This window comes from Urocitellus parryii, chromosome 6 (genome assembly GCF_045843805.1).
Source record: "Urocitellus parryii isolate mUroPar1 chromosome 6, mUroPar1.hap1, whole genome shotgun sequence".
In the NCBI taxonomy this organism is placed as follows: Eukaryota; Metazoa; Chordata; class Mammalia; order Rodentia; family Sciuridae; genus Urocitellus; species Urocitellus parryii.
Window position 1 is genome coordinate 126,418,736 of NC_135536.1, and position 7,635 is coordinate 126,426,370.

General features: G+C 37.7%; 1 pseudogene; it reads right to left on the reverse strand.

Moving 5' to 3' along the window:
• Positions 1–6,300: 6,300 nt before the first annotated feature.
• LOC113199054 (transmembrane protein 254 pseudogene) lies at positions 6,301–6,537 on the reverse strand (annotated as a pseudogene).
• Between the last annotated feature and the right edge of the window lie 1,098 nt (positions 6,538–7,635).

A 7,635-nucleotide genomic window follows, 5' to 3' on the forward strand; every position in this document is an offset into this window, starting at 1 on the left:
TCCTAATATTTAGAGATGATGCTTCTGGGAAAGAAACAATATGTTCAATAAAAGTTGCCTCTAAAAGTCTGCGAAAAGTTAAACCTAAAGTCTAGTTATGCCAAGAAGGACTAAGAACATATAGCCTACATGAATTGAACTAAAAATGGAGCATGCATTCTGAAATTTAAAACATAATTTACTAAAAATGGAAGCTCAAAAGGGCAACCAGCAGCTTTCCAAATAAATTTAAAGCACAATTTAATTTGACCCTGCCAGTCACCCTAAAACACACCAATCTTCCAATTAAATGTGTGATTACGTGATTCTGATGAATACAGATTTATTCATGGCTTGTAGGCTATAAATGATATTGTTCAGGACTTCCACCAAGAATTAACTATCTAGCTCCTACACTTTACTGACTAATGTTCCAAAATCATATGAATGCTTCTCAGAACTGAATTTAAAAGATGCCTTCTTCTGCACATTCCTGGTAACAACCTCGGCTCTTGTTTGCTTTTGAGTGGCAGCATCCTGATACATAGGAAGGGAAGCAATACTGCAGAAAAGTGATCCCTCAGGGACTTAAAATCTTTCCTACTTAATTTCTGGAACCTGTAGCGAGGGATTAAGCCATCTGAAATTCACCCAATGACCTCTATTACAATGTGTGGATGATTTGTTGATGGCTAGTTCTACCAATGAGTTATGCTTCAGTAACACCATTAAAATTCTCAAATACTTAGCATGTCATGGATGAAAAGTATCCCTGAGAAAGGGTCAAATATGTAAATGAAAATATGTGCATATGGATTTTACTATAGCAAAAGGCCAGAGAGAATTATTACCAATGGTAAAGGAGCTGTAATTTGTTAAGAGACCCTCACTACCCATCAACAATCGTGGGGTTTTTCTGGAAATGGCGGGTGTATGTTGAACATGGATATAAAATTTTAGCCTTAAGCTGGGAATGGTGGTGCACATCTGTAATCCCAGCAACATGGGAATGTGATATAGGAGAATTGCAAGTTCAAAGACACCCTCAGCAATTTAGAAAGGCTATAAGCAACTTAGCAAAGTCCTGTCTCAAAATAAAATATAAAAAGGGCTAAGAATGTGGCTCAGTGTTTAAGTGTCCCTGGGTAAAAATCCTTAGTCCAAAGAAAAACATTTTTGGCCTTACAGCTAAGCCTCTAAATGACACTCTGAAAGGAACAGATTCTGAAACTCTAGAATGATTTCCTAAATTCCAATAGACTTTCAACCCTAAAAAAGAATCAAAATTTATATGTACATGTAAAACAAGGGTCCTCAAAATTTGGAATCAACCCAGTATCCAGTGGCATATATTAAAAGTAATTATATCAGACTATTAAAGAAAGTCTTTTTTGCGTGTGTGGGAAGTTACATTCCATGTTTGAACTGTTACAAAACGTTGAGAAGTCCACACTGGGGAAACCCATCACCATCTATGCTCCTCATCATGTGCTAACTGTGATAAATGAAGAGGAGGCTACTGGATAATACTGGAAGGACAGGAAGATATCACATCATTCTCCTGGACTATCCTATTTTCAAACCACACACCCTGCATACCCAGTGACACAGAAATAGCACAACATGATTGTCTGCAGGTCACCTGGAAGGTTTTTTCAAGCAGCCATATTTGGTAGCTCAACCTCTAGAAAACCCAGACACAGAGCTATTCACTGATCTTAGCAACTTCATGGAACAGGACAAGAGGTATGCATTCATTTTTCTTTAAAACTGGCGGGAGTGAAACTAGGAATCCATCACGCAAGATAAAATGAGCTCTACCATTGAGGAGTCAAACAGGACAAAGAAGATTAGTGACCTCTCTTGCTGATCTACAGATGATCTTAAGCTGATATTTAAGAGAGAGAGAAAAAACACAGAAAAATTCTACCAAAATGATAGTGATCCTTGGGATAGGAAGAGTTTTAACTATCTTTGCTATGCTTATAATTCAGCTCCCAGAGAACTAAATTCCATCTTATATGGGTTCCAATATTATGCAGAAAATATACTGAAGGATGCTTTTTAGGTCCACAGGTTATCATCTGTTTCAAGAAGTTCAGTGTTGCCTTGGAGGATATTTCCCTCAAAGAGCAATAATTGGAATAAGATGCAACATTTTATAAAAAAAAATACTGAATACTAACTAATAATAACTCTTACCACAATTTGAATATAAATGATTGACCTATAATGAGTACTTCTCAAAAACCAGGCCATGGGAAAAATTACTCCTTTCACAAGACCCTATTCCAGATATAGTCCCTAACCAAACCTAAGTTAAAAGAAATCAAGGATAAAATATTTGAAAGTGTTACCTACCAATCAAAGATGTAAGAATGGGTGTTTCTAGATTTGGGATGAATATCTATGCTTTATACCAACTTCAGACCCACTGAGTCAAAATGTTCCTCTCTGTTGAGACCAAATAAATCATTCATATGACCAATGACTAATTATCTATAATGTCTGGGATAAATTTCAGAACAAAATTGCCACCACATTATAATTTTAAAGGAAAATGACTGGCTTGCAATACACTGGACATGGAGACTGGGAATGAGATGCCTGGCACCAATAGGAATTCAATTGTTACATGGGTCCCACCTGTGCCTATAGGTTCCCCCAAGATAGCTGAAAAACCAGTATGGTGTATCAGTGGGTCCAGGGATAGTGCATGAAGACATTAAGTGGGATTGATAATATTTCAAATCTCTGCTGTAGGTCAACATTGATCTGTGTTTTACTGGTATGATCATCAGGCATCAATCTCTGGTTCTCTACAGTCAGATGCCATTAGATATTCTCATAGAAGCCCATGGGAACTTATGCTACCATGAAAGCAATGTGTACTTCCCTGATAATCCAGGAAATGACTTTCTGAATCTATAAGACCGCCCAAGAGGAGGCCATGATTGATGATTCAGCACTAAACCTAAATGCATGGTTATGATCTTGATTGGGGGAATAGATCCTGGCAAAATTTACTGATATTTCTAATAGATCTTGTATGAAATATCTAAAACAAATCATCTGAATTTTTACTTTGGATCTCAGAAAAAGATGAGCAAATTAAATCCAAAGTATGTACAAAAAATGTAATATTGCAAAGATAATATAAGTGAACAGAAATTTTAAATGACTTAATAACTTAAAATTTACAGAACATAAAGGTATCCCAAATTGGCAACAAAAATACAGTACCCAAAAATAATCACTGTAATCAAGAAACATTAATTCAGGAAAATTTCATTTGCTTTCTACAAACACTTAACCCTGAATAATCCACCTAAAAGAAGCTTAAGTAAACAACTAGTGGCATAGCTAGAATGTAAGAAATTGCATGTGATAAAGAATAAATTCAAAACAAATGCTGTCCTCTGAGACACAAGAGATAATCATGATGTCTGCATGAGAATATAAAAAAATGTGTAAGAGGACATGCAGGAACAGGTGAATATGTATGTGTGTGTGATACTGAAATGTCTCCTCAAGACCTCCTCTGTGCTGCCTGTCACTCATTGCTACAGCTTACCTGACATAACCTCCTGCCTACCTCCCCTTGTCATTTAACTGTGATCACTTTTCTTGGGTCAATAGAAAAATTGCTGCACATGCAGAGTGGCAGTTGTGTACTCTTTGTTTCTTCATTCCAGAGTAACATGGTGCTTAATATAGTAAGCTCTGGAAGGAAAATTATTGTGTTAAATAAACCCCTTAATAAAAGTCAATTATTCTGCATAAAACATAATGAATAATTTTTTTAAAAAAGAGAGAGAGAGAGTGAGAGAGGAGAGAGAGAGAATTTTTTTTTAATATTTATTTTTTAGTTCTCGGCGGACACAACATCTTTGTTGGTATGTGGTGCTGAGGATCGAACCCGGGCCGCATGCATGGCAGGCGAGCGCGATACCGCTTGAGCCACATCCCCAGCCCATGAATAATTTTTAAAAAGAATGCTCAAAACTGATACATTCACATAAGGAAATTAATCTCAAGAAATGCTATTAAATTATTCACTATTAACTCAATAATTATTACCATTAACATTAATTAATTTTCAAAGTATGATCTAGAGTATTGAATAACTATCAGGGGAACAAAAAACTCCAAATTCACAAATCACAGAATATAATTTTGGGGTGGATCAGAAACCTAGACCTAAATTTTATAACAATGTGATGGAGCATTAAGTGTATAAATTAGCAAAATAAATTCAAAACTTTGTGGTAGGGTAAAAATTATTAACCTGAAAGTATAAAGAAGTAACCACATAAAAGAATAATTATCAAACATACCCATTGTGAGCAAACATGTAAACAGACTGAAGTAAACTGAAGATTCTCCCTTTTCTTTCTTGTAGGGCTTTTGCTGACATTTATAATTGAACCATGGGACAAAGTGACAGTTTTCTCTAAGTACAAGATGTATCATTTGTATCAACTGCAAAAATGCTTTTCATTCACATAATAAACGCTTTTAAAACTGAGACAGATAGTTTTATAATTTTGATTTTTTATACAACACTGGGGATTGAATTTAGGGTACTCTATCACTGAATTATATTCCCAATCTTTTTCTATTTTTTAAAAATATTTTTTAGTTATACATAGACACAATATCTATCTTTCTTTATTTATTTATTTATTTATTATTTTGGTGAGACAGTCACAGCATTTTATTTGAGTTGGTCCACTTCATTCAATCATCTGCCACATTGTTCTGGGCGCACAAGTATTACTGTCATTATTAATTTCATTTGAAGACAGCTATGCTTAAAAAAAAAATCTGGATTGGATCTCCATGATCCTTAACTCCTGGTAAATTTTTGTTTCTTTACTCAAAAGTTACCCCTACTCCAAGAGAAAGATCAGGAAAGACCGAGGTATATTTGCAAAAAAAATTATCTCCAATAAAAACAATTCATAGCTCATGATCCCTCATGGGGGCTTTCTTTTTGGGGAGAGTTGTTTCTTATAAATGTTTGCTAATACAATAACTTGCCCAAGGAATCACAAAGGGAAATAAGGAGTAGTCCCCAGAGAACAAGCAGATGTTCTCCAGGGAAGAGACCCTAATGGCTCCTAAGGGTGATGGCGCCATTCTGCCAAGTTAAAGGGACAGAGATAGGGGACCTCTCCCCCCAAAGGCCAGTAGTAATAAAGTACATTCAGGTTAATCAGGGAGGTAGTAACCAACTGGAAAACCCAGAGGTTAGGATCTCTAGAGAGGAATGTGGTGTGACTGAGTAAACTAGGGCTGGATGAAGAAAGTGTCAGACAGCAGGAGAGTGGGGAACAATCTACGTTTCCCCAGAGGACCCACAGAAAGGTGGCTCTACTACTGAGGCATCCGTGCTGTTCTGTGAGATGAGGGTACACAGAATGAATGATACAGAACAAGTGGAAAACGAAGTGCTTCCCTCCTTTGTCAACAACACTGCTGATGCACAAATGGGAACAGCTGCCATGGGGAAAAGGAAAGCTGCCCGAGTTGTGGCCCTGAGTTGAAGGGGCAATTTAGCAGTGGCCATCAGACTCTGCCTACCACAGAACACTGTGTCCCTGGGTCCGTGAACAGGGAAGGATCACTGCTTGCTGGCAGCATCAGGGAAATGGTGCCCTGGTCCTCTGCTCTTGGTTCTCAGCAGGTCCTTTGGGCCTTGACACAATTGCTTAGTTGAGGAGATAAGATCCTGCCTCACAGATGTCTAAAAAATGTACTTTGGAAGTGTTATTTCATTTTGTTCAGAAAGGTGAAAAAAAATTTGCAGAGATGTTTTACTCAGAAACAGAGAGCTCAGGCTCACCAGCAAGCAAATCTAGTACTCGCTTCAGCCCTAAAGACAAAGAGGGACCAGAACAGCCAAGGGCCTCAGAGAGGGAAGCTGCAAGTCTGTTGTCATTCAACTTTTCTGCAGAACTTGGAAAGCCAGAATTTTTTCTTCTTTCTTTCTCAGGTAACAACTAGTCTACTCAAGCTCAACCAGAGCATATGGAAGAAAAATGAACATTGAGAGGGTCTTAAATACCTTTGTAGAACAGATACTTTTAGAATGTAGAAAGATCATCAAGTAAACATAGCACCCCCCCCCCCCAAAAGAGATTCTGAATGTAAAAGCGGAGAGAAAGTTTTCACTATCCCCTTTAACTGTGTTTTTGGCGCTTTGGCCTGTAAGCAATCAAGATGGAGAGAGATGCTATCCCAAAGAGGAAAGTCTGCAGGAACCAGAGTAGTTGAGCCTAACTGTCTGATTCCTTTATACTTGCACAATACCATGGCCTATAAGGACTCTCTCACGTGAATCAGCCAGGCAAGCCAATACCCATTATGCAGGAGGGTGTGATGGTGGTTCACCAAACACTGAGTGAAGTAGCCCAGGGGTCCAAGTCTCTGATAAGGGACACTCTGAGACCAGAGGACCACACACGAGTTGTCACCAAAGGAGAGGGTGATGACTGTGAACCAGAGCAGACTGCCCCTCTGGAAGTAGGCTGCATCACCTGCTATGGTTGCCATCATTGCAGCATCTTCAGGGGAATGAGCAGCCACACAGTTCCGCACGGGGGTGGGAGCTGGGTCCCACCTGGGCTGGGTGAGGGAGAGGTGTGTGCCACCACACGGGGTGAAGACAGAAATCCTCTTTATATTTTTGTGGTGCTAGAACCAAACCCAGAGCCTCACACATGGAAGGCAAATGTCTACCACAGAGCTATAGCCCCAGCTCCATCATTTTCTATTTTTTTTAAGTTGAGACAGGGTTTAACTTGACAATGAGGACTTGAACTTTTGACCTTCCTATCTCTCCACCAAGTTGCTGAAATTATAGTCATGTACAACAATGCCCAGATAACTTAGTTTTATCTCAAATCTTATGAAAATAACCATTTTTAGCTTATAGTAATATAGATATTTATCTTGCATCACTCCTATGATTACGTGAGATGAAAAAATACATAGATATAATATTTTTAAAAGTTTTAAAATCGCCTTTCTTTCAGATGAAACTCTCATGAAGCACATATTAACTCATCTTATCCTTGACATTCTCCATCTTACCGTTCTCTCTGTTAATCAGAAGCATAGGTGACTGGGTATTTCTTGAGGGGCTTGTGCTAATCTCTGTGAAATTCTTTCCAATCTACTGACACTACTTCTGCATCTTTTGATTTTATTGTACCACCAGAAGGTGATAATACAAGAGGGGTGTGTGTATTAGTGGCCATAAGTTAAAAATGATTTATAATTTGTTTTTCAACAAGATTTTTAGACCAAATTCCTGTATGTGGACATGAGCATAATCACAATACATGATGAGCCTTCTAATCAACAGTGTTTCTGTCAATATCAAGATGTATCTCCATTAGAAAGAAGTAGAAATGTACACTGTAGAATCAATGGAATACTTCCCTTTTCTCTGTAATTGACCATTTCCCAGTGATTCTATGATTTATGAAGTCTCACCTGTCAATATTATTATCTATTATTGAGAAAACATTCTAAAATATGTTTTCATATAAATTGACCAAATCTATTAACCTTCCACCTTGGATTAAAGACAGAGTAATTAGTTAACTATTAGAATTTCCTGTTTAAAAGTAGTGAATGTGCCTGGGC